Source organism: Ailuropoda melanoleuca, chromosome 3 (assembly GCF_002007445.2).
Source record: "Ailuropoda melanoleuca isolate Jingjing chromosome 3, ASM200744v2, whole genome shotgun sequence".
In the NCBI taxonomy this organism is placed as follows: Eukaryota; Metazoa; Chordata; class Mammalia; order Carnivora; family Ursidae; genus Ailuropoda; species Ailuropoda melanoleuca.
The window spans coordinates 8,289,257-8,315,404 of record NC_048220.1 but is presented as its reverse complement, the minus strand read 5'-3'; the positions used below and the strand labels follow the sequence as shown (position 1 = coordinate 8,315,404).

At 47.7% G+C, this 26,148-nt stretch overlaps 2 long non-coding RNA genes across 3 annotated transcripts in view; one reads left to right on the top strand and one right to left on the bottom strand.

Moving 5' to 3' along the window:
• Positions 1-4,523: 4,523 nt before the first annotated feature.
• Positions 4,524-26,148, bottom strand: part of LOC117801449 — a 43,815-nt gene continuing 22,190 nt past the window's right edge. The window contains exons 3-4 of one of the 2 annotated variants that reach the window (XR_004623973.1): positions 23,423-23,495; positions 21,699-21,864 (exon numbers count right to left, since the gene is read on the bottom strand). This is a non-coding gene — a long non-coding RNA (uncharacterized LOC117801449). Of the gene's footprint in view, positions 4,682-21,698; positions 21,865-23,422; positions 23,496-26,148 lie in introns of those variants that run through there. The other variant, XR_004623975.1, reaches the window with a different exon arrangement.
• On the top strand, positions 9,814-16,706 carry LOC117801450. The gene is made up of 4 exons (XR_004623976.1): positions 9,814-10,052; positions 11,772-11,906; positions 12,270-12,376; positions 16,495-16,706. It is a non-coding gene; the product is annotated as an uncharacterized LOC117801450 (long non-coding RNA).

The window sequence follows — 26,148 nt, the reverse complement described above, 5'->3', positions numbered from 1 at the left end:
ACTCACCCTGCTTGTGTTCCCTCTCTCGCTGGCTGTCTCTCTCTCTGTCAAATAAATAAATAAAATCTTTAAAAATAAATAAATTAATAAAAATAAATCCAGATTTGTACATGAGAGCAGTTTTTCAGCATACTGCTATGAAAGTCCGGCTACTCCGTGCTAAAAGACACCAAGCCCTGGGGAGCGGCAGTGAATAAGACACAGTCTGTTCTCTTGCAGTTTAGATTTTAGTCATGAGACACACACAAAAGGCCAGGAAACAAATTAACAATACAATCTTAGGAAAGAATACATGTTAGGAAGAAAATAAAGTAAGGAACAGAGTGACGACAGGTAACAAGAATGGACAGAGGGCAAATGTCAAGCAGTACTGGAACAGAGAACTCAGTGAACTCACTGTCCAGGGCTCTTTCCAAAGGGGCATCAGAATGCGAAGGACAGGGGTGCCTGGGTGACTCTGTCCGTCAAGCATCTGGCTTTAGGTCAGGTCATGATTCCAAGGGTCCTGGGATCGAGTTTTGCATTGGGCTCCTTGCTCAGCAGGGAGCCTGCTTCTCCCTCTGCCTGCTGCTCCCCCTGCTTGTGTTCTCTCTCTCTGTCAAATAAATACATACAATCTTAAAGAATGGGAAGACCAGATTCCCAGGAGTGGTATGAGAGCCAATCTCAGGTGGCCTTCAGGGGTAACTTTTAAAAATCTGAAGAGTTTTTACGGCAAGGTATACTGTTTTTCTGTTTAAGATAGTGATAACATTTTAATGAAGTTACTTAAATAAAAAAAAACAGTAAATTAACACTCTTCCATAAATAACAGCACAGGTAAGAGACAGATAAAAGAAAATTCAGAAAATAGTACAAGAAGAGTTGAGCGAGTCAATTGAGTTCATGCCACTGGTCGTAATTAATATCACCCAAACGCAAGCTACTGAAGTGGGCACCCAGCTCATTAAAAGAAGGGGACAACAAATACTTCTTTCATGGACTTCAGAAAAAGAATGCAAATGCATTGTGCCCTATTTAAGAATTCCATGATTCCACTCGGATCCCACTTCCCTCCCAGGCTGTCTGTTCACGTCTGCACTTCCACACCTGTCCTCCGACAATCGTGGTCTTTTCCTTATTCAGCTGAAGTGTTAAATTCATCAAGGGCGGTGGTCATGCCATACATGATTTCATACGTATTTTATGTGCTGGCACAGTGTTAATGCTGGATCTTAGGTTAAGTGAATAGGTAGGCAAACACATCCATTAAGTAACATGACTTTATGTTTGCGATCTCTGGCTCAGGACGAACAGAAGTGATTTTGCAGAGCTGGGATAACAACTCTAATTGTGACTCAGTGTCACTTTTGGAATAGCACCAACATAAGTTACATGACTGTATCACATGCTGTTTAAAAAAAAAAAAAAAGCCATGAACATCCGAACCAAAAACTGGGAGAGGGGTCACAACGTGTGGGGTGGAAGGTGGGCAACAGGATTAAACTCAGAAGGGAGTCTCTGAAGGAAAACCATATTTAATCAGCTGACAGAACTGTGTGACCTGAGGTCAGGCAGCAGGACAGTTTGGAACACTCATTCTTCCAACGGTCAATATATGGTAATGGGGTGTCCCGCCAAGCTGAGCCTAACAGCGGGTAGCAGATCCTTCATCACCAAGATGAAGAATCACATAGTGAACAACCAGCCCTGAGAGAAGGTTGACAGAACGAACTCCGGTACAAGTCAAAATGGAGGGACGCCTGGGTGGCTCAGTCGGTTAAGCATCTGCCTTCATTCAACTCAGGTCATGATCCCGGGGTCCTGGGATAGAGCCCTGAGTCGGGCTCCCTGCTCAGCGGGGAACTTGCTTCTCCCTCTGCCTTCCACTCCCCCTGCTTATGTTCTCAATCTCTCTCTCTGTCAAATAAATAAAATCTTTAAAAACAAAATGGTTAACAGTTCCTGCTACATTTTCCACCGGCGAAGACAGCTACATGTTCCAGGGAATGCCGTACTATGTGCCAAGTGTCTTTCTCGGGTCTTTACAGGCATTCGTTAATGTAAAGCTCCCAACACCCTTACGAGACAAGTATGGCTATTATCCTGATTTGACGAGCAAGGATGCATAAAGACATTAAATAACTTGCCCAAGATGCAAGCAGCTAATAAGGAGAAGAAAGAGGATTTGAACCCAGGCACTCTGGTCCAGAGCCATGATACTAACCAGCACCTGTCACAGGCAATTTAGAGACACAGAAACTCAAAGATTCACTTACTGGATAGAACTCAGTACAAAGTAAAGGCCAAGTCTGGGGGAGAAGGCAGAAATCTGTGTATCGGAGCCAGAGCCTAAGTCCAGTGAGGTACTAGCATTAAAGACAACTCAATACTTCTCCCCAGCATGCCGGGCCAGCTTCCCCAAAGGCTCCTGCCTCAGGTCGGGAACTGGTTCTGGAGACGTGGACAAGGTGAAGCCGCCCTTGATGAAGGTAAGGCTGGAGGGACTAAGAACCAAACGGGTCTCAAATCATAAAGGTTGTAAAATACTCCCTCCCCCCTCCCCCCAGAGGGGTTTTTGGGCACGACGAGCAAATGCCCTGACTTTCTGGGACAGACAGAATATAAACATAAAACATTCAACTGGCATCACGATGAAAAGCAAACTCCAAGTGTTCTCAGCAAATTCAAGAAAACAAACGTAACTTAAAATGATCATCCTTAATTGTCACTGTTTTGGAAGTCTTAGCCAAAAGGTAAAGGCAAGTAGGCAAAAGAGAGAGAGAGAGAGAAAGGAGGTATAAGAAAAGAGGGAGGGGGGCGCCTGGGTGGCACAGCGGTTAAGCGTCTGCCTTCGGCTCAGGGCGTGATCCCGGCGTTCCGGGATCAAGCCCCACATCAGGCTCCTCCGCTGGGAAGAGCTTCTTCCTCTCCCACTCCCCCTGCGTGTGTTCCCTCTCTCGCTGGCTGTCTCTCTCTGTCAAATAAATAAATAAAATCTTTAAAAAAAAAAAAAAAAAGAGGGAGGGAAATTTACGACGGTAACAAACTGTGCGAGATATACCACACGTGAGTGAAGGCTGAGCTACGGAGTCCCCACGTCTCATCCGGGCCTCTGACCCTCCATCTTCACCGTCTGAGGTCGTTCCCTGTTGATTTGTACTAAAGTGGTCATACATGTCCTGTGAGAGCTAGGAATGACCCCTGGTCTCCACCTAGCCTTAAAAAACAAACAAACAAAAAAACCCCAAACAAACCATATAGTCTCTCACCTAAACGATGGGACCAAATCTGAAAAGGCAATCTACCATTTCAGTAGCTCATTCCACCCCACAATGCTTGCTAAAAGCGATTCCTGCTTTACCATCGCACCCACAAGAAATTTCCCTGCCGCACTATTTACGTTTAATTACAGCCTTTAATAGCTACATGTGGAAATATGGGGAGCTTTATTAGTCACATTTCTAGTTAAATATTATCATATTCCTGAGTTTTATTCTAGTAATGGTCCTAAAATTAGATCGCTTAATAACAATCATGAATGTGCCTTTCTTCTAAATACAGACTAGTAATCGCAGACTGATAGCTTGCTAAATTAAGAGCCGCGGTGCATTGTCAGGGTGGAAGCTCTCTCCGAGCACTCACATTGAACAAACCTAATCTTTTTTCCTCAGGATGGAATATTCCTTCCTCTTGACCCAGACCTTCCTTTTCCAGGATGCTGATTTGCACGGATCGCGGCCAATTCCATTTCCCTGCGCCGGCCCACACGGGACCGCGGGGAGCCGTGCGCAGCCCTCTCCCCGCATGGCATCCTGTACGTCAAACTATTGTACTCCACGCTGTTTGTGTGTGTGTGTATCTGTGTTTGGGGTGGGACTTGGGGCACTGCCTGAGTCGAGAAAAAGCCTCTTTCATCCCAACTACCTGCAGGTTACCAGCTGGCAGAGCAGACAGAAGCAAAACACTGAGCTGACGTCAGATGGACAGGAGGAAAGAAAATGCTGGCACCCGGCTGGTTAAAAGAGGGGGAAAACAAACAGCTTCTCAGGGACTCTGGAAAGAAAAATACATTCAGAACTTACCAAATGACTGAAACGGAAGGGTGACGGTGAATTATTTTCAAAGAAACGACATTTCTGCTTTTTTTTTTTTTTTTAAATGATCTACGCAACGAGGCAGATGTGTTTGCAAATAGAAAGCGAGTCCGATCCTCCCAGGTGTGAGAGGAATGCGTGAGGCAGGCCGGGTACGTCTTCACAAGGCAAAACTGCTGTCAGCTTGAGAATCCTAATCCAGGGCTCCCCGCTGAACTTGGCCCAGAATCGCCCGTGAGTTCTGGCATCCTGCCAGGTGCTGAGGGAAGGGCTGAGCCTGAGAGAGGTCAGGGTCGCTGGAGATCAGGGTCCGCGCTCTTCCTCGCGTGTCCTCAAACCTGGAAGGTGAGCCTCCACCTCGGTGGGGAGCTTCAGAGACCCTGGAGAGCTGCAGGGTCTGTGTTGACCCTTCACACAGCAGCAAGAGGCAGTGACACAGTCATCTCGCTTGGAGCCCGAGAATCTGAATTTGGGGCCGAACGCTGCCATTTCGTGGACCTGTGGCTTTGGACAAGTTACACCATCTTTCTTCCTACGTACAATCGTGTCCCGTCTACCGCCATGGTTTTGCGAGGCTTGCATGACAGGCAGCACACAAAAGTAATCTGCAAAGATTAAAGCATCCTAGTAACCCAAAATAGTGCTCTTGTTATGACTCGTACTGTTTATTGTTGCTATTAACTCACTAGCTGTTCCCTACATTCCCCATACTAAATACACGGAACTATATGGTGAACGTTCACTTAGTACTTGATGGGCTAACAGAAGTATTTGGGAGTTTTAGTCTCTACAAGGAAGATGTATGGGGTTTAGTCCTGGAGCTCCCAATAGCTACACATGTGAACTGGGCCACATCAAAGCAATCTATACAATTAGAAGGCCGAATGAAAGGATTTCTGGGGTCTCTTCCAGTTAAAACATCCTGTAGTTCCTCACTCCTCTCTGTCCATACCATTCCTAATCCTGGGAAACTTGACTTGGCTGCCACACTCCCTTTGCTTCTGCGCTCACACCTCTCTGTATGTTGTCCTCAAAACATGCTTTCCTTCTTCACTTTCCTCTTTAGTGTCTAACCTGAGGCTGAGATATCAATCAAAGGATATGCGTACTTCAAAATGTATGAATCGAAACAATGCTATCACAATGAAATTCTCGTCAGTGAGCAACACAAATGCTTCCCTCTGTGTAGGTCGGCCGGGATGTCAAAGTAGACAGAGGTTGGTTCAGAGATCTTGGAAATGGTCCTGAACGTTGGAGGATATCATTATACATACTATAACACACAAATGTGTTTAATGTTTTATGCCTTCCTGATACCACCACGTCATAGGATGAATGGCGGGTTCCATTCTGACTCAGCCCCTTTAGCTGGTAAATCTTGAGGAGTCCTACAGCTCATCCACCCAACACACGGTTAGTGATGAATACATGCCAGTCAGGGCTTTAGGCGATGAAGATGCAATGGTAGGGAGAGCTGGCTGGCTCAGTCGGGAGAGCATACGACTCTTGATCTCAGGGCTGCGAGTCTGAGCCCCACGCTGGGTGGAGAGATTACTTAAAACAAATTTTTTTTTAATTTAAAAAATTAAAAATTAAGGGGAAAAAAAGTATATAATGGTAGACACAAACAAGGTATGGCTCCTGCCCTCACGGAGCTTACAGCCTAAATGTCATTATGGTCTTTAAAGAATCCTATGAATAAGTTTATAGCCGCAAGAGAGCTACAGAGAAGAGAGGCACTGTGTGAGGAGAGTGAATAATACAAGAAAACCAATGTGGTCACCGGGGATCAAGGAAGCCTTATCTCAAGATGGGGTGATGGGGCCAACATCGAAAGACAAAGTAGGAATAGCGTGGCCAAAGAAGAAATCACAGATGGGGCAGGAAGAGTGTTCCAGTCAGAAGGAACAAGTCCAAAATTCCCGTTGAGATTTAGGTATGTGAACTGCAAGAACATCTGTGTGATGGCAGCACAGAGTGTGGGCAGCAGGTGTGAACTGAGGCTAGGTCGGGAGGCAGGCAGAACATGGAGGCTGGGTGGCTCAAGTGAAAGATTCCAGTCTTCACCTGAAGAGCAGAGGAAAGTCATTCTAGTGTTAGGAGCTGGGGGTGGCATAGTCAGATCTGCATTTTGAAAAGATCCCTCGGCTGCTGGGTAGCAAATAAATTCAAGAAGGTCAAGAGTGCCCTGCTGGCGATGGGCTAACATGGTAGCCTAGACCAATGCTGTGATAACAGAGGTGCAGGCCCTCATATATCACCGTGCAAAGTACCTGTGCACAATTTTGGAAGAGGGCTGAGTCCTAAGCACATTTGAGATCCAATTGAGACGTCAAGGAGGCAACTGGATATCAAAGGCTATGGCTAAGAGGAAAGGTCAGGGCTGACAAGAAGATTTTGAGCTACAGCTGACAAATGAACCACGAGACCTCGCCAGGAAGGAGGTTATCGAATGAGAGAATGGAGAGAAAGAACAATCTCAGAACCCTCGTTTCTTTGGCTGTAAAACAGGAATTGTAGCAGCCGTTTTACAGAACTCTTATAGCTGAGATATAGTAGGCAGTCAATAAAAATTCAGATGATATTATTATAGCATTAAGAAAAATGAAAACAAATTACCTAGTTGCAAAGCAATTTATAGGATGAGCCAATTTTTTTAAGTATTTTTAAAAGAGTATTCCAAGAGTATCCCAAATCCAGCAAAACAGACTGGGGCTTTACTTTGCATTTATTAACAATTACCATCAGGTGATCGGGTTAGGACAAGTGCTGTAAATTTCTCTCAGTCCTCGATAATGTCTCCATTGTCTGCAAGGAACACGCGTTCTTTCTGTTGTGACAAAATGAAATGTTTCACCGTTTCAATTACATGAGAGCACTTTTCCAAGAGTAGAGCCAAAGATGACGCAACGGCCTATACAGCAGCGGCCTGCGAGGACGGCCTGGGTCCGGTGCACGTGGCTGAAGGCCTTCGTCGGAGGCCAGTCTGTGTTTCCGGGTCTCAGCCACAGTGAGAGGTGAACTGCTCGGATGGGACCCAGGGACCGTTTGGGTCCAAGCTGACCTGGCTGGGTTTCCATGGCACATGCAGCCTGAGAACCACTGGCCTTGCCAAGCCCTTTGTCTACAGTTGTCCACAAAGCATTGCCATAGCACAGAGGTCCTCAGAAACCTGGAAAATCCATGCCAGATGGCCACGCACAAGTCAGGTTTTTGCAGCCACAGCTCAAATCTGCTTTCTTCCTTCTCTTCTAGCCAAGAGTGAGGAAGCTGGTGATAAGGCTATGTCTACGCTAGCACGCTCAGGGGGAGTGTGCTGTCAGGGATATGACTCTGACCTACAAGGAATACAACCTTTGTCTCCCTGCTTGGGTTTCCCCGGCCTTTGGCCTAAATGAGGAAGGGCCCACAGGGTCCTTGGGGCTTGTGGATAAATGGCGTATGGTGTGATGGAAGGATCTCTATTGTGGGAGTCAGGAAACCTGGAACATGGCTCTAATCGCACAGGAATCATCTGCATGACCCTGACCAAGTGCCTTGACTTCTTTCTCTCTTAGTTTTATTTTGTTTTGTTTTAAAGATTTTATTTATTTGAGAGAGAGAGTGAGTGAGTGAGTGAGTGAAAGCACAAACAGGGGCAGAGGGAGAAGCAGACGCCCCGCTGAGCAGGGAACCTGACGTGGGGTTCAATCCCAGGACCCTGGGATCATGACCCAAGACGAAGGCAGATGCCCAACCTACCGAGCCCCCCAGGAGCCCCTCTCTCTTAGTTTTTTATCTGTAAAATGAAAACCACTCTCTGTGAAAGATCTCATGCAATGCACAGGCTGCAATGTCTAGCCCTGAAGCAACAAAGACTTTGGAAATATTGCTGGCATGTCCAAGGAGGCCCCTGCCCCTTTTTTTAATGTTCTGAGCACACATCTGCATCTGTTATCTAAATACTCTTACAAAATGGGCTAGGATACCTTATTTTCTTCCATACATTTGCAAACATTCTTCCTAGGTATCTGATCTTAGCAAATAATCAATTTAACATCAAATTATTGGGATTTTATTCCTGTAATACGAATGATATAATTAAAGGTGGTAAAAGAGACAATGATGTGTTCCCTGAGCACAGACCATGAACTCATGAAGGGTACCTCATGGACCCGTAAGTGAGTCACAGCTGGCTGTCCACGGGGTTCAGCAAAGGTTGTCCAAGAGAACCAGCCATCGGCCATTATGTGATAATTACATCACAGAGGAGGTATTTCAAAGGAAAAAGGAGCTGATCTTCTATTCCATACATATCAGAAATGTTAAACTCCCATCATCAGAAAAATATTAGAAAAGCAGACATTTGTGACTAGACCCATTGTTAAATAAGATTTCTTTAAATGTGATCAATACGGCATGTCTCAATTTCTTTTTTTGTTTTTCCAGATCAAAGAAAAAAAGACATTTGTGAATTTGGCCTAAAACATATGTGGTTGAAAGCCCTTGACTTTTGGCCTTTGTTTTTTTCCCCCTTTTTCAAGGGAGCTTCAAAGTCAGAGCTGGTGGCTTTGGCAGGGCCCTCTTTGAAGAATGGGGAGGAGGGAAGTCAATTAAAAACAGGTCACAGGATGTAGCATTTCAACTCAAATGGCTGCTGATCTTTATGTACTGGAAGCTCAGAGGCATCAGCCCCAACTTCTTTTTTTTTTTTTTAAAGATTTTATTTATTTATTTGACAGAGAGAGACAGCCAGAGAGAGGGAACACAAGCAGGGGGAGTGGGAGAGGAAGAAGCAGGCTCATAGCGGAGGAGCCTGATGTGGGGCTCGATCCCAGAACGCCGGGATCACGCCCTGAGCCAAAGGCAGAGGCTTAACCGCTGTGCCACCCAGGCGCCCCTAGCCCCAACTTCTTAATTGCAGCAACGTAATTAGCAGATCATAACATCTTATCTTTCAGCAGAAGTTTTGACTGGCAGGGAGCGATGTTGAGCCCAGCCCTGCCCCATTTTCTCACAAGTCTGATTATTGATAGAAGGGATCAGAGAACCACTTCGAGAACGCAGTCGGATTATACTCTTTAAACCAGTGGATATCCACCCTCCTGCCACCGCACCCAAATGACCCTCAGGGGCTGCTTGAAAGACAGATCAGAGGGCATCCATATGCAAAACATTTCCTTGCCCACTGTAATTTAACATAATTGTAGGAGAAAAAAAGAATTTGTCTTATAAGCTGAAAACAATCAAACCAAGAAAAGTCCAGAAAGCCCCCTCTCTCCTCACCCTGCTGACTCAAATACAATTGTGACCCCTTCGTGAGACCTGCTGCTGCCATTACCACGTGCTCTGGTCAGTTGTGATTCAGGGCCACTGAACTTGAAAGTTTCGTAAATGTTCTAATAATCCCTGCTTCCCGTCGCTTTCTGACAATGTTTACTAGCTACATGGTTCTCCCAGTTTGATGAGGTGAGGTTAGTCTCCCAAGAGCTTTTTACTTTGCTCTGTGCCTAGGATTCCAGGGACTGCTTCTCCCCGGGTGAGGCACGGGACCCCTGCTGGCAATCTGTGTCCAAGGTCGCGCTCAGACAGCCTCCCTCTCTCTCGTGCCAGGTGGGCTCCAAGCGGCGACAGACAGCCCCGCTGTGTGTGGCTAGCAGGTGCCACACAGACGGGCTGCCCCGCTGTGCCCGTGGGCGTGGATCAGGGTCCTCCCTCTGTCAGGCAGTGCCTCTGAGATGAGGCAAGCTGCTGGGAACATCCGGGAGGGGAGGACGCAGGGCCCAGGCTGGCTGTGGGAGTTCTGCCCTCACAACACAGCTTCCAGCCAGATGCCCAGCTCTCCCCTGCGGGTCCTAGACCTCACACCGTCAAAGCCAGTCGCCTGTGGCTACAGAATCAGAGCTCTGGCCCCTGGGAGTGGAGATTTCCCTGCATTCGTGCCATAGCCGACAACACCTCTTCCTCCCAAGCCCTCCACACGGAAGGACAATCAAGGTCAGTGAAATCTCCTCCGTTCAGGAAGCACATTGTTAACCTGCCTGAATTCTGGGTACGTTTTCTGACTTCTGCATTCCTTATCACAACCCTTTAAGTGAAAAAAAAAAATAAGCAGACTCCCTTCTCCCTTAGAGGGTTTCTCAAAATGACCTTGGGCCTAGAGAATTCCTAGCTGAGGCCCCTGGTCAGGTGCCTAGTGAGAGGTGAGGCCAGATGCTACTTCCTCCTAATGAAGTCGTCCCCTGGCTGAACTGCGAAGACAAGCAAAGGCCCGATTCAAGAATATGTTGCAGAGAGATAAGTCAAGAAGTCCATGGAGGTGCTTCGAAGGAAAAGAAAACAAAGTCTGGGACTTCCTCATGAGCAGTGGCAAACCCCCATAAGTGAATTAGGATCTGTAATCAGAATTAGAGACAGTTTACATGATCCAGTTACTGTCCTGTCCTATGTCCAGGATGCTAGTCCTTGGGGGACCTCAAGACAACTGTGTTTATTTTCCTTTTCACAGTAACATAGCTAATTACAAAGACCACAAAGTAACATGGAAAAATGTTCCCAAAGCTGTATTATGTGAAAAAAAAAATGCAAAACTTCTGGCCATAATATGAATACAAGTATGTAAAATCATGTCAGTGTTTTGTTCAAATTACCGTTTTTCTTATGAAACAGAACTGTCATTGTTTTCCCTTCAAGTTGTTAGTTTAGCTCGTGGATCCCATCGATGGTGTTTGGAGGGCCGGTGCGTTTGTCTCGGTGTTAGGAATACATGGGTCTGTTGGCCTCAGATCAGCTCCATTCCGCTCACGGGGCAAAAAATGACACAAGGAGACAAGGCCAGGCCACCGTGCTCATGAAGTGATCTGAGGCTGCGGTCACGTGTTGCTCTGCCTCTAATGAAGTCCCGCAGCGGCTGCAGGGACTCAGCCTTGGGCACGCTGGGGAGTGACCATGGCAACAGCTCACAAGTCCCCCAGGCTCACTGCTGGCTGTTACACAGGCCTGCTCCGGGGGAAGCCAGGCTCAGAGAGGGGAACAAAGTCTTTGCCAGCTTCCAGCAGCCCCACACACGAGCTCACCTGGCCGCCGGAACAATGCCCAGACTGGAAGGAAGGACATAATCCCTACACGGCCTTACGAGCTTGATGAAAGCGGCCCAGCTTTTATCAAGGGGCTGTGAAAGAGAAAAATGAGGGCTGGGCACCCCCTTGGAAAGGGGCCGTGGGTGGCGGATCCATGGTACTGTGTACCCTCTATTTATTGCATTTTAAGTGCATTCGATACTTACACATCCACCCATACACTGACAGGGGAGACCTCCATTGCACAGATCTGTTTCCTACAAGGAACCACTCTGGCTAAGAAAACTGACATTCTATATTCCAACCACTGAGAAAAGGAGTTAAGTAAATACGCAGCCCAAAGCACTGACCTTCCCTTTTAGATTTAAAACAAATCACCAGAAGGAAGCAGCTGCCAACAAAATCCAACCCAAAGAAACAGAAAACTTATCTTTGCAGCCTTTTAGAGTAGCAAAAAGAGCTCTGCTACGGATTCCTTGGCAGACAGGGTATACAGTTCTTGCCTGGGAAGCAGAATGAGCAAGCTAGCGGCTGTGTGGGTTGTAACAGAGTGGGTTTGTTTCAAGAAACTGTTTCCTAGCCTCCAACTTCTCTCCATGACATTTCTCCTCTGTCTTGCCTTTGACTTCTCTGACAGAGATCACTCCACGCTCTCGCTTCCCAGCTGCCTCAAGCTCCCCGGCGAGGGGACACGTACATTTCAAGCTTAGCCGGACCCTGGACGTCATCTAGGTTCCCGGCCACCGGCTGAGGAAATGGACGCTCAGAACGAGTAAGTGACCCCAAGTCCCAAATCACAGTATTTGTGGGCAAACCTGGTCAGTAAGGTTTCCCAAATCCGGTGATCTTTCACCACCTCTAGGGCAGTGACATCTGCAAACCAGAAGGGACGGAGAAATAGATGGTAAACACCCTAAAAAATAGCGACGAAAACAATGCATGGTATCTAAGAGACAGTCAACATTACTATCTTAAAAAAAAAAAAAAAGACACGGTCAATAGAAAGAACATTCAGGTCTTCCCTCCGTGTTATTGGCACCGACGTTAACCAAGCCTCTTCTGTGCTCTGGGCACATGAGACGTTGATTTAAATCCCGTACCAATATCGAAGGTTTTCATTTTTTTGACCCGGAAGAACAGGAAAAGGAAGAGCCATCCTCTGACTATGCGAATAAACTCCGGTGCCGTTTTGAAAACAAGAGGCAGACATGGACCCGGACAGAAAACTTCAACAGAGAGAATGTAAGTGTGTCAGTAAGCAGTGCTCACCGTGCCCCTGAAGCCCAACTCTCCCTCTCCTCCAAGCCGACTTCCCACCGATTCTTGGGGTTCCTCCGCCCCCCGCCCTCCGTGACGTGCATTCTAGGATACACATCTCCCCGTGCACCATGCGTTAAGTTTTCTACACATGCACACACACCAACTCTCATATACACTCTGTGCTACAGCTGGTCCTTATCCACTTAATGCTTTTCGACAACGTTCCAGGTCAGCACCCCACGTCTTTGCTTTCAAAGTGTGCCCAGTACACCATCCTAGAGACGTGCCACAATTTATCTCGCTCCTTCCCTATGGCTTGCTTAAAGTTTTTCCCATCAGGTAGGCATTATTCATTCCACTTTACAAGGAGAGAATCAGGGGCTCAGAAATAATAAGCAGGCTCATTGTTGGATCTTGCTCTGCCAAAAGAAAAAAAAAAGCACCAAACTAGCACCTAAATAAGTCCTTGCCTTGCTTTTCCTTAATACTGGACATTTACCCAGATAACCCAAGGCATGAGATCTGCCAAACACACAGCACAGCCTTCTGGCTGTTCTACTGACACCTCCCCCCGAGGAATTGTTTTTTTCTCGAGTCCTTAGAGCATGACTTGGAGGATGTGACTTGTCCAAAGTTAGACCGTTAGGATAGCCCAAGGGTACGAACATGTAACCTGGGGAAGACTCACCTCATTTCTTTGTACTAGATAAAAACTGACCCTCCTGAAGAGGAGAGCTCCTCTCCAGAGGAGGAGAAATGTGACTTTCCTTCCTCTTTGGGTGGGGGGGAGGGTTGGGAGGGGCACGCATTTCCTCCCAAACCTTGGCTCCAGGGGAGAAGGGCTCACTTCCAAGCAGGGCTGAGGGACTGTGGTGCTCACGACAGCTAACTACCCCACTCTGCGCAGAGGGGCCCTGCAGCGTAGTGCAGAAAATGCTGGAGCCTCAACTGTCTGGGGGGTGGTGTGGCAACGCAGGGCCCCCCCCCCAACTCGCTAATGATATGGACAGAGGGAAGAGCCTGCTTCTTTACTGGCCAGCGGGGGAGGAAAATGGCCTCAATAGGGCCACACAAGTGAACCCAGCCCCCAGTACAGCATAATTTCACACTTTCCCGCGGCAGGGGGTTAATGACTTTGTGTGTGGCAGTCCCAGAGAATAGTCCCCTCTTCCGGAAGCCTCTAAGTCCTGTCAACAAGCCTTCTGTTGCTATGCAAAGCTGTGCGGCCTCTTGAATAATTCCAAGCAAGGTAAAGCTCCCTGCCTCCTGACCCTTCCATAAGAGACTGTCCTTGTGATGGCAGAATATTCCACCTTCTTCTTGTAAATAGCCCCCGCTTTAGAAGGCCTGTCTGGCAATGACTCTCAGCAAGGCCACCGGATGGCCAGCTGTCCTGGGAGGTGCCACCAGCCTCTCTGATCTCAGCCCCCCACTGGGCTCCCAGCCATTCCGTGCAAACCAATAACACACTTGTCATGCTTCCGGTCCTGGCACGCCAAAGCAGTCAAAGGAGCTGGCGGAGGAGCTCAAGGTGTGAGCGCTACTCAAAGCAGTATCACCTTCCAAGACAGGATGGGGACACACAGTGCCAGAGATCACAGCGTGGAATGACAGCGGCAACCAGGTTGACAAGAAGTGAATAAATGTGAGTATTGTGGGACCAGACCCTTAAGTGAAGAATTAAGGTTCTGCTCAGTGCCATGGAAACACGTCTTCTAAGCACCTAAGCACTCTCACTTGCCATCAACCTGAAATCGTGGCTCCCCTGGTCACTTTGCACAGAGAGCCTCTCTTTCCTCCAAAAACGAGAATCTTGCACGGTGATTCACGGTTTTATCATACTTTTCACGTGCTGCGTCATTTGATTCTCCCCAAAAAAGGGGGGGGTGGTTTAAAACATTCCTAACTTGTGTTTATCTGAGACCAGAGGACGTCAGGAAGCCACAGCTGAGGATGTGTTCTCAAGGAGATGATCAGAGACCCTTCATGGGCTCTATAAAGTGAGCTCACTTCCCCCCTCCCCACCCCCGGCCTCTGGGAAAATGGCTTCTGTGCTGGTCCCTCCTCCTCTCCCGGCTCTGGGATTAGCTCCCCACATGTAAGTACTGGAAAAGAAGTGAGAAGATATTTTGCTTCAAACAGTGCAACATCCCTAAAGAGCTACAAATCCTTGTTTTATACTATCTGAGGCCCATCAGGGGTCTGAAAAACACTCCAAAGCTGCTCTTGTCGAGAGCTTCTGCATTTGCCAAAAGCCCCAACGTGTAGACAGCAGACAAACTGAGCGGTGCCAAGGCGGACTTTGAGTGGGATGAATGAACTGTAAACCTGGGACAAATCGCACATTACTTGAATAGAAAAGCTGAGAATTTTAAAGACATATGGGCCTTGCCGTCAGATCTTTATGGCTTATCCACTGGGGTTTTGTCCGTTTATATGTGCCATTTACTCATTGTCTTTCCATTTATATTTGGTTTACGTACAGGGGGCTTAACGCCTATGTATTTTTACGGTTGGCAAATCTCCCTCTGGTGTGTCTGTTTTTATTCGTCAACTTAAAATACTTGTTAAGACCTTCCCTTTTTAAGTCCCACTAAAATCAGGGGCTAAATGAGAGCGCCCTTTTAGCAAACGTCAGTCTCTTACTGATGCTGGGCTTAACCCATTTCATGTTTTAAAAATGGAATTGGGAAATAGGGTCTGGAAAAAAGGGGAGGGAGGAGGGCTATTTAACTGTATAGCCAGACTCCTGCTTCCCAGCAACACCTGGCCTTTGCAAATGCCCCCGATAGCCTCAGGCATCTAAATTGCAGATAAGAAAATCACTCTGTGGATTATTAGGCACGTTTTACCTTCAAGGTAAAGGGAAAATGACCTCTCAAGCTTAGAAATGCAACTAACAGATCCCAGCCGCAATCCAGCTCTCCAGAGGGATCTCAGGAGCAGCCCTTTTCCCTGGCCTTAGATCCGGCACAGTGGCAGCGGGAGGGACCATCTGGAGAAAGAGAACCATCTACGTGAACATGAACAAGAGGATAATGGGAGATCGGACCCGTCTTCCCAGCATCCCAAACATTCTACAAGTGAAAAAAAAGAAAGACCACAGGGGTGAACTGGTGACTTGGTCATTTAACCCATAGTCTACTCGGCCATCTTTACCCTATGACTAGTGAGTCGGACTCTGAAACTCTGAAATGCTTTTGATGTCAGGGGAGCTCCATCTAGTTGGTCTCTCACACGGGAACTGCACTGTGCATTCTCAGTGGAAAAAAACAAAATTCAGGGTTTCCTCACCACTGAATCACCACCCAATTTATGTTTCTGTTTGGTTGGGGTTTACAGTTCCAACCTCGTCTCTAAGGTTCGGGATGCTGATTACTTAAAGCCGTTTTATAGCCCATGCTAAGTGAGCTCAGCAGACACTGCCCTTGAATGAACACCACACATTCACTTAACACACCAGGAGGGAGGAATGGACCTTGTCCGCATGGGGCGCTGAAGGCAGCAGTGCTGGCCGGCCAGGGGCCTGTCCTCCCTCGGTCTCCTGGGGTATCCAGGGAATCAGTGCACTGAAAACACATTCCTGGACCACAGAACGGACATTGCTCCACGGCTTCCAGAACCGGTGTTGGGTGTTACTCCACAATTGTCACCCTGCGTCTGCAGCAGCTCCCTTCTCCAGATAATCACTTCCATATGGCGGGTTTCAGAGCTGGGAGGAAAAGTCCCAGAGTGTGGTTTGGCCACACACATGGAAGAGGACCCTGTCTCACGCTCATGGGGCATGAATAAAGGTTTTATGGTATTTACTTAAAAGCGAACTTTTCACAAAAGTCTTCAGCCTAGGCACACCCCGCTGCCAGTCTTGTTGAAACAGCCATGTCTTGCAGCGGAAGGGCTTTCCCAGCTTGTTCTGAGAGCTCAGCAAGAAAACCGGAGCCTGAGGAGACAAATCGAGGGATCCGAGGTGGGGTCTGAGCAAAGCCATTCTCTACAGCCCCTGGGGACCCAGCAGGGAACTGGGCTCGAAGCTACCTCAGAGTCTCCCCATAGGCGCTTCCGTCTCAGAGGTAACTAACCATGTCCCTCTCTGTGTGCAGCAGGTTGCAAAGAAACCTTCGCAGAGAGGAAACCCCCAAGACCACAGCACACGTGTCAGGACAGCTCAGCCTCTGCTCTGCGACCCTCAAGAGCTCCTTCCGGGGCAAGTGTAACACATTTAACTTCACTTTCCAGACAGTCCAAGGTACAATGCAAACGAGAAAGGTCCTGCGAGTAGACGGGACTCTCGGCTGGAGAGCCGCACATGACTTTCTCCACCAAGATTTATCTTGGTTTCTCCCCCTCTATCTTTAATGGACATCTCTAGGTGAGTTCCACATACGTGGATAGGAGATGTTGGGTCACAGGAGTGTAGCCTGTGACCAGAGGGGCACCTGGGAGGCTCAGTCAGTTAAGCGGAGTCCCACATTGGGCTCCCTGCTCCTTGGGGAGCCTGCTTCTCCCTCTGCCTCTGCCCCTCTCCCCCTGCATGCATGCTCTCTCCCCCCAGAAAAATAAAATCTTTTAAAAAAATAAAATGTGATCAGAGTAACCAAAATTACCAAGAGTTTTCCAAATCTAGTATCCAAAGCGAGATCTACTTCGAGAAATTATCTTAGAGAAATTGTCTTACCCTTACCAATACTACGAAATAAAGTGACACAAGTGTCTGGAGCCCAGAGCAACACTGGCCTTTAAGTACTCTCACGGTTAGACATTTCCGGACCCCTAGCACTGCAGGCCCGCATGGTGGGCACCGTGTGGGAGAGGAAGAACGGGGATTCACAGCTGCTGTGCAGGAGTCCGCGGTCAAGGGAGCAGACACCATGACAGACAGAAGTTAATAGTGCAGACAGCAAGTTTAGGTGACTTCTCCCAAGATCACAAAGGAAGCTAATTACAGTCTGGTTTTAAATCAAACCCACTGTACCACAGCATCTGAGACAGTTCTTGACTTTGTCTTCGCTCTTTGGTCAGCCTTTACCCACAGCAATCAGCCCTGCTGAAGTGAACAAGGGAAGACCTAAATGTCTGGTAAGAGGTGAAGTGAAGGTGTCAGTGAACAGAACAGACGAGCAAAAATTCAAGGAAAGTATTTATGACACATCTTTTGAATGAAGGGAATGAAGGGAAAACTTTGAAAGAATGATATACCCTTCATGGAGCCGGGTCACTTTCTCTTTGTTGACCTACAAGCTTGTTTGCTTGCTTGTCTGAGCCTATTAACCGAGAATGGGCTCATTTCTATGTGAAACCTTTTGTGCTATGTAGCTTTGCCGTGAGAGAGTTGCCTAGGTCCCCTGAATGTCTTAAAAGAGGAAAACATAATTTCTCTTTTTTTAAAGATTTTACTTATTTATTTATTTGACAGAGAGAGAGAGAGTGTGTGTGCACACAAGCAGGGGCAGCAAAAGAGGGAGAGGGAGAGGCAGACTCCCCACTGAGCAGGGAGCCCAACACAGGGCTCTATCCCGGCACCTGGGATCATGATCTGAGCCAAAGGCAGATGCTTCACCGACTGAGCCACCCAGGTGTCCCTTAACTCCTTTTTTTCAGGACTAAGTCACAGTCTTAAGAAAGGAACTTAGTAAACTGTGCCCTTCCGTCGGCCACTAAGGAGACAGCTTCAAGCCCCAAGGTTTCTTACCTCTCACTTCCCTCTTCGACCTACATTTCTGTCTGAAGGGGGAAAAAAATGAAACAAAGACGATCCTCGGTTTACCATCTGCCTCACTCACGTCCCATTTAGAAAGAACCTCTCACGCCATAATGTCAAAAGTGATTCGGTCTGACATACGTAATTGTATTAAGCTCCTGTAATGATCTCTAATGAGACACTGAATTTCCTCCCAAAGAATCAGTCACCAAAGCACATTTTTTTTTCTGATGAGTTAATTAATAATATACGAGGCTCCTTATGCAAAATATATACCAATGGTTCCCAAGTGTGGCGATGCCCTCACCACTCTGAATAAAAAAGCTGAGGCTTGGGGATGATACAGTAATGAGGGCTGGGATTCGCGCTGATGCAGACAATTTCACAAGCCCTCTCTCAGAGAATGAGAACTGTGTGCCGTGCTGGAAGCAAGGCAGGCAGAGCGCGGCCAGACCACTACCAGGAGGGGCTTTCCAATCTGACACCAAAGAGGAGCCACTCAGCCTCCCCAATTTTGTTCTTACGACTATAAAAGGCATCTGCCAACACTGCTGCCTGGTTAATGTTGATGGACTTCTTTGAAGATTGTAATTACAAAAGGATATTTTTGGAGAGGCAAATACACAGAGACGCAGATGTTCAGCTGGGAGGTACCTGCTCTGAATACACTTTCATGGGAGCGCAAAAGAGTGATACATGTAAGTCCCCATGAAACGAGAAAATTGTAGCCTGAAATATTTATCAGTCACTCGCTGCTATCCTGGAACAGAATTAGATCCTATTTGTTCCAAAGTGCTCTGCAAAGTAATACGTTGGACCTTGAGAGAACAGTGACGAGGCAAGTCACAATTTAGGAGCCATTAGGCAGTCACTGTCAACACACCCAGCCTTGGACCCCTGAGATGGTTTCTACTGGGAGAGAATCATGGCCAGGACACCAGGGTGCTGCCCAGCCGTGCAGAGCTCCCACCGGCACCCCAAAGGCTCCTAACAGAAGAGCCTCCCCAGGCTCGGTTTCTCTTATCCTTCGGACACTGTAAGAATCTTTGGAGTAGAGTAAGTTCTGACCTATCAGATTCGGTTAAGTTAGTCAGATCTAGAGAAGCCCCCCAAATCTCCCAAAGTTTTGATGTCAGCCAATTCCTTGGAGAGTACTGACTCCCCAGCGGGCAGGACTCTCAGGGCACAGGAACGTCGTGTAGCATCAAGTGACGTCACCATTGGATGGGAAAGCAGTGCTCCAAAACAGCTCTCTGTACCAGAGGTAACGCTGGCTGAGTCATTGTTTTTTCCTGGCTTTTCAGACCTCTCTCCATTAAACACCTCATAACGCACCATCTCAGAGCTCATCGCTTACTGTAATATTGTTTATTTGATAATGCTGGTGGTGAGCACCGTCTTAGGATTCCAGGACAACCACCATTATTGTGCTATCTTAAGCTTCATTGTTTTAAAGAAACCAAGCCCTAGGGTCAGGCAATTCGTATAACCTGTCAAAATTCACATAACCTGTCAACTTTGAGCCTGTGCTTCCTGTTCACTGACTCACATTACCTCGATTTCCAATTTGCTGAGTTGTATCAAATTTAAGTCAAATCAAAAGCAAGCTTCCACGGGAAGTGTGGAGGGGTGGTGATGTGCATACGGACTTTGGACTCAGACCCTCAACAACGCCTTACTGACCACATGCTATATGTCATGCATACAGTAAACAAGAGAGAAAAGACCCTTGCTATCACGGAGTTCATATACTTGGGTTGGGATTAAGGATAGAGGGAAATAGACTGACTGACACACAATATAAATACACACGAGAGAGAAGGAGAATGAGAAAGAATGCCAGATCTTCACAAATGCAGTGCGCACTACAGCTGTGCGATACCATGAAGAATGACCCAGTGGTTGCCCTCTGAGTGGGTTCCTCATCAACTGAGCCCTGGAAGGAAAGGAGGAGTCAGCCAGGGTCAGAATCCTGGGTAAGAGAGCTCCAGATAGAAGGAAGAGCACGTGGGGGTACCAGGGTGGCTCAGGTCATGGTCCTGGGGTCCTGGGATTGAGTTCCGCATCAAGCCCAACATCTGGCTCTGTGCTCAGCAGGGAGTCTGCTTAAAGATTCTCTCTCCAGCTCTTCCTCTGCCCCTCCACTCCACTCGTTCTCTCCCTTTCTCTTCCTCAAATAAATAAAATCTTAAAAAAAAAGAGAGAGAGAGAGAGAGAGAAGAAACAGCAAGTGAAGCACAGGGAAGACAAACCGCTTTGGTCTCAGCTCCAACTCTGTCCGCGTGACCTTGAGCACGCTACTTTCATCCAGGCTCCTAAAGGTCATCCTTGACAAAGGTCAGAGTATCGAGCTCACTGGAATTAAATGGGAATGGCACATAGTTACTACTCATTGAGAGGCAGTTGGTTTTCTATCTTTTCTTGATAAACCCTTTGAGATTCAGGGCCACTAAATCCTCACCTTAAAACTTCCTTATGCCTTGGGGAGCCTGGGTGGCACAGCGGTTAAACGTCTGCCTTTGGCTCAGGGAGTGATCCCGGCGTTCTGGGATCGAGCCCCACATCAGGCTCCTCTGCTATGAGCCTGCTTCTTCCTCTCCCACTCCCCCTGCTTCCCCTCTCTCACTGGCTGTCTCTATCTCTGTCGAATAAATAAATAAAATCTTTAAAAAAAAAAACAAAAAACTTCCTTATGCCTTGATTTTTTTGTTTGTTTGCTTGCTTGTTGTGAGCAAGGGGCTACAAAAAAAAACCCAGCAAGGCACTTAAAATCAGAGAAAAGTCTGATTACGAGTTCCTGGAAAGCTTGTAAATCAGGGTTAACTTTATAGGAGGAAACAGAATGTCACTCATTTTGGGATAGCGCTGACCCCCGTGTTGAGCAAGTTAGCACAGCCCCTAGGGCCCACAATCCTTTGGGGTGTCAGTGTCTGCGAGCCCTTCTGTTCAACAGCAGACTCCAACAATAAGGACCAGAAACAGACAAGACCACTGAACGTATGCCATATGTAACTAAAACCCAACATGCTTACTTCTTACCGCACTTTCTTGAGACATTGAGGAAGACATTTTTCAGAGACCAGAACATTCCAACCACCAGACCGGAAAAGCCCTGCCTTCTAGGAATACCTGGAAGACCGCACCCAGGCATCCCCTTCCCCGCCCACCATCAGGCACTACTCCCACTCACAATCACATCTGCTCTGCCTGCCCTGGGGCAGTACCCCCCTGAACCTCTCTCTGTAAAACTCTAGGTGTCCATCTGGTGGGCAGAAAGGTCAGGGGTTGAGGCTTGAGCATGCCAACTCCCCCGACCGCCAGGACCCAAAACAGATCTCTCCTTTCTCTTTTCCAAGCCCTTATCTCTTGAGTTATTGGCCTCTTTTGTGATGAGTTTATTCAAGTTTGTTCAGCAATGGTGTAGGCAAACCTGGACCAGGAGCTGCGCTTCCAATGTGTCCAGTCCCCTCGGGATTCCTGGGACAGAGCAGCTGGCCGGCAGCGCGGGGCTCACCCAAGTTCCCAAGTTAGTGGCTGGGATCGATCCGTCAGTAACCAGGGGATCAAAGATTAAAATCCCAAGGGGGAAAATGAACTTTTGGGTCAAATGAGCTATTTTAATACATGACATTACCGATTTGCCTTTATAATAACACAATCATAAAAATGAGTTTTTCACAATGTCTTGGGGGGAGGGTGGGGCCCAGAGAGGTTACATCTGCAGGATGCAGGGTGGCTGGAAGGCAGGCCTGGTCAGGGCAGCTCCATAAACCTGCACAGGAAGAGCCAGAGGGCAGTGATCGGGTGGAAAGCAGAGCAAGGGTGCTGGTTTCCCCCTCAGCCTGCACACACTGTACCTCAAGGCCACTGACAGTATCTGCTTTTTTATGGAACTGCAAGGCAAAGGGATCCCCGGGGTGGGGGGGGAGTGGGAGGGCCGAACCTACACTGAAAATAACCCAAGGTACACAGCCATACCCCCATCTCAACAACCCAAGTCTAGGACACACTGGGGAGGAAACAGGAATTGCTTCTTACCCCAGTCACCAGCTCTCCCATCTCCAGAACCTCTGCTGCCCACCCTTCCTCCTCGCACCGTGTCTCCCTGCCACCTGATCCCCAGCCCTGCTTTTCCTTAGACCACCCGCCCAGTGTTTTGCTGTTTCCCCGAGCTCAGCAATTTAGTAGAAAATCCTCTGAGGTGTGTGATGGTGGCAGGGTGGCCCAGATGCACTTAAGCGCAGGGTGTGTGGGGGCCAGTAAATCGGGGCCACGCCAGCTCCACGGGAAATCCAGGAAGGCCAGGTCCCCTGGCAGACGGGGTGCTCAATGCATGCAGGTTTCGATTTTCTGGATTGTCTTTGAACTCAAATGACTTGTCTTCTTGGTCATCAGAATGGGACTGTTGAAGTCATTAATAATGAGACATGCCATCCCTGCTGCAGTTGCGTTGTTCCTTGGCTTGGGGTTTTGTTTTGCTTTGGCTACCCCAAGAAGTGTCTGGCCTCAGAAAAGTTACCAAAGAGGTGAGCTGCTTGGATGGAGCTGCTGGTGTAGACTCCAGCAAATTAAAAAAAAAAAAAAAAAGTGCTGAACATTGACAAACCCTCCTTGGAGACTCAACTCTCAGGGCGACCACCAGATGAAATTGTCAAGTTGGCTTACAGTGTCCCATGCCAGGCACAAGCGGGGCTCCACCGGCGTGGCCACCCTGCCGTCGACAAAACTTTGACTTCAAGGAAACTCTCGCTCATTTGAGCTCGACTGGACGGTGAGCTCTCCCCGTGACCTAGTCCAGGAAAATTCACGTTTCCAATCTAACTCCAGTTGTAAATAAAAGGCGGTAAGGTGTTACACGCACAAAGACATGAGCCGAAATCTCCTATTTGGTGGGGGGGGGGCTACCATGGTCTTTCCTGAAGTTAAAATTATTGCATGTTTTTAATGTTAATAAGAAATCTATCAATACATTTTTGCATTAAAACCATATAGGTAGGGATCAAGTCCTCTATCACATGGTTCGTTCCTGATTCCCTTGGTTCTGTCCTCCCTCAGGATGTTGGTGTGGTTGGTAAGGAGTCTCACATTCACCTGCACCCATGTATGCATATTTACAGGGGAAAACACAGTATTGCTCGGTGATTGTTTTTATTGTTTTTCCAGTAATGAGACGAAAAATACTTGTAAACATTTGACACTCTGTGTTTCTGCTTGACCATGTTAGAGCTTGCTTTGTACCTCGTCATTTTTAACTACGGTCTCACATTTCTAACACAGATATATATACTACTTTCTTTGCCATTCCTTCCTCAGTGGGTCCGAAATCTTACCTTTCTGGTAAGCACCCTTCTTTGCATTCTTCCCAATCTAGGCACCTGGCCACAGTGAGGACGCAGGCAGAATCTAAGGAATATACCAGAAACGTAAGATCACAGTATCAGCCTTTCAGAGTCTCCCATTTTGAAAAAGCAACAAAGCAAGTTCCAGGAAACAAATTTCCTCCGTTGGTCGCGAAAAGCCAATGTGGAGACACCGTGTGGGTTGACCAAAGGGGAAGGTGAAAAAGAAGATCTTTAAAGGGAAAATAAATGGTGGAGGGCTGGGAGCAAAGTAAGGCTGGGAAAACTGCTGTTCTAAATCAGCGGAAACACTAATGGAAAAAGTGACACTTGGGCATTTTATGGGACCCGGGCTTTGTCTTCGCACCTACCCGCACTCGTCATTTGAGAGAACACTGTCCCTAAGTACTTTTCCAATATTCACACAGATTGCTAGAATAGATCCTTCTTTCGTGTGCTCTGGGCTTTGGCTTGTCTGGTGCGTGTTCAACTCAATGAACTCAGCTGACGGGCTGGAGTGTACTGGAACCCAGATGGGTAAATGCGCAGCAAGGGCACAGCCAAGTTTGTGCTCGGGATGGGTGTCATCGCTGCTAAGGGAACATGCTCCAATTCAAGGTGCCCGACCTCTGGGAGTTCCCCAGTAAGAAACTTAAAATTCCGTATAGGAGAAAGAGAGTTGGAGCCCAGAGGAAGGTGCAGGACGGAGTAACAGAAACCCATAGAGGAGTCTACACTCCTTCAGGTGCTAAGAGAACAACCCAGATCCCTGGGTTCCAGTCCCAGCCCTGCCAACTCATCTGCTATACCCTCTCAGGCACAGGACTTACCCTCTTCATGCTTCGGTTTATCCACCTGTAAATTAGGGATAATCAAAATTTTTCATAGGATTCTGATGACGGAATTCAATTTATGTCAAGTGCTAATTCAGGGCAGGACCTGGCACAGAGTAAACATTCAATAAATGTTCACTTTCATTAACCTCAATATTGTTACTTGGTATTAAGCCACAGAAGTCCTGCTATTTGGACGTCTTAATGATTTTATGGTGAGTAAGTGTTACTTCTGATTTTTTTTTTCCCTACATAAAAGAAGGACCTAGAGAACATTTACTGGGGACAAGCTGGCTATGAAGGTCCTACATCACGATTCAAGACATCGTTTATCACCATTTATCTGTCATTCCCAAACTCTAGAACTGGACTCTTAGAAAATGGGACTTTCTTAAAAGGTCTCTTTTACACTGCAATAATTTCACCCCCGATTCAGCCTCCGGCTCTCCAGTATTGTCCACCATTCCAGGGCCATCCAGCTCTGAACACAAACTTGAGATGATTTTAAAAAAACAAACAAACAAAAAATCCCCAAACCCAAACCCAAAACACAAGCATAGTTGCCCATCAGGACAAACAAAGTCCGTAGACGAGGCTCCAGCCAGCGTCTGGGCTGGAGAGCACGGCCAATTTGCCTTCTCGGGAGGGGGAATACGATCCCTGAAAGGTGGACAGGGCGCCGGTTCAAAAGGAAAGTGAGTAAGTCGCTCTTCTGCCTTAGCCATTAACATCCTAGACTTTCCCCATTTGGCGTCGCCTCCCGCCAACCCCTGCCTTATTGAGGGCACATCTGAGGGGCTGATTCTAGGCCTTTGAACAAAGGTGCGATTACAGTTCTTCCCTCAAGAGCCAAATCTGAAATTTGTCAAGAAATAGTGAGTTCTGTTTGCCAGTGGATTTAAGTCAAATGCCAGACCTTGCCTTTGTGTCCCTGGTCCCCTACCACACCAGACGGCCCGTGTTTACTCAGCGCCTTGGCTCCTCTGCTCATGAAGCAGGGAAACAGAATGTGCTCCTCGCTGCTGGCTTTATAAAGGGCTCTGAAATCCCTGAAATTGAGTTGTTTGAAGTAAAGCTCTCTCGAGGTCACAAAGGACCATCTTGGAGAGGGAGGGGCTGGGGCGAAATCCCAACTCTCCCATTTCACAATCACGATGGAGTTACCACACACACACACACACACACACACACACACACACACACACACAGAGTTCCCTAGAATTTTCCGTCAACAGAGGCCTCTCAGATGTGAAAATGAGGACTCCCTCTCCCCTTCGCTTTCTTCAGAAGAACAGAGCGGGATTATACCACCAGCTGTTTTCTTCTTCTTTTTTGTTGTTTACGGTTTCTTGAGCTAAATGACACCAGGGGATAGGCAGCATAAGGTTCTGTCATGGCATTTTTGCTGCATCACTTGATTCCATTAATCCTGAGATGGCAGAGCAGGTGGTTTCTAGGGGATTCCCCTCCAGCCTGGATGCTCATCAGGCTTTGGGGGCATCGGTGAGCGAGTGGCGGAGGGAAGCACAGCCAGCCAGCCTCCCAACGTGGCTTTCTTTGTGCCAGGAGGAGACTGGTCACAGGCGTGGCTCAGCCTTGGGAAGGAGGGAGGGACGGGTGGCTTAGGGCTCCCCTGAATGCAAGTCTGGAGGGGGGCCGGCTCCCAGGCACTGGATCAGCAGGGGAGAATTTGATTCTGTGCCCCAAGGCTCTACTCACTAAACTCGCCAGCCAACTATCCTCCAATTCCCCTTCCAAGTAATCCTGGCTATTTGAGAGCAACACTGAGTCCCATAGCACCTCAGCCAGACTGGGATGGTTGAAAATGCTTGAAGAAGGAGAGGAGAGAGGGGAGAGGAGGAGAGGAGGAGAGGAGGAGAGGAG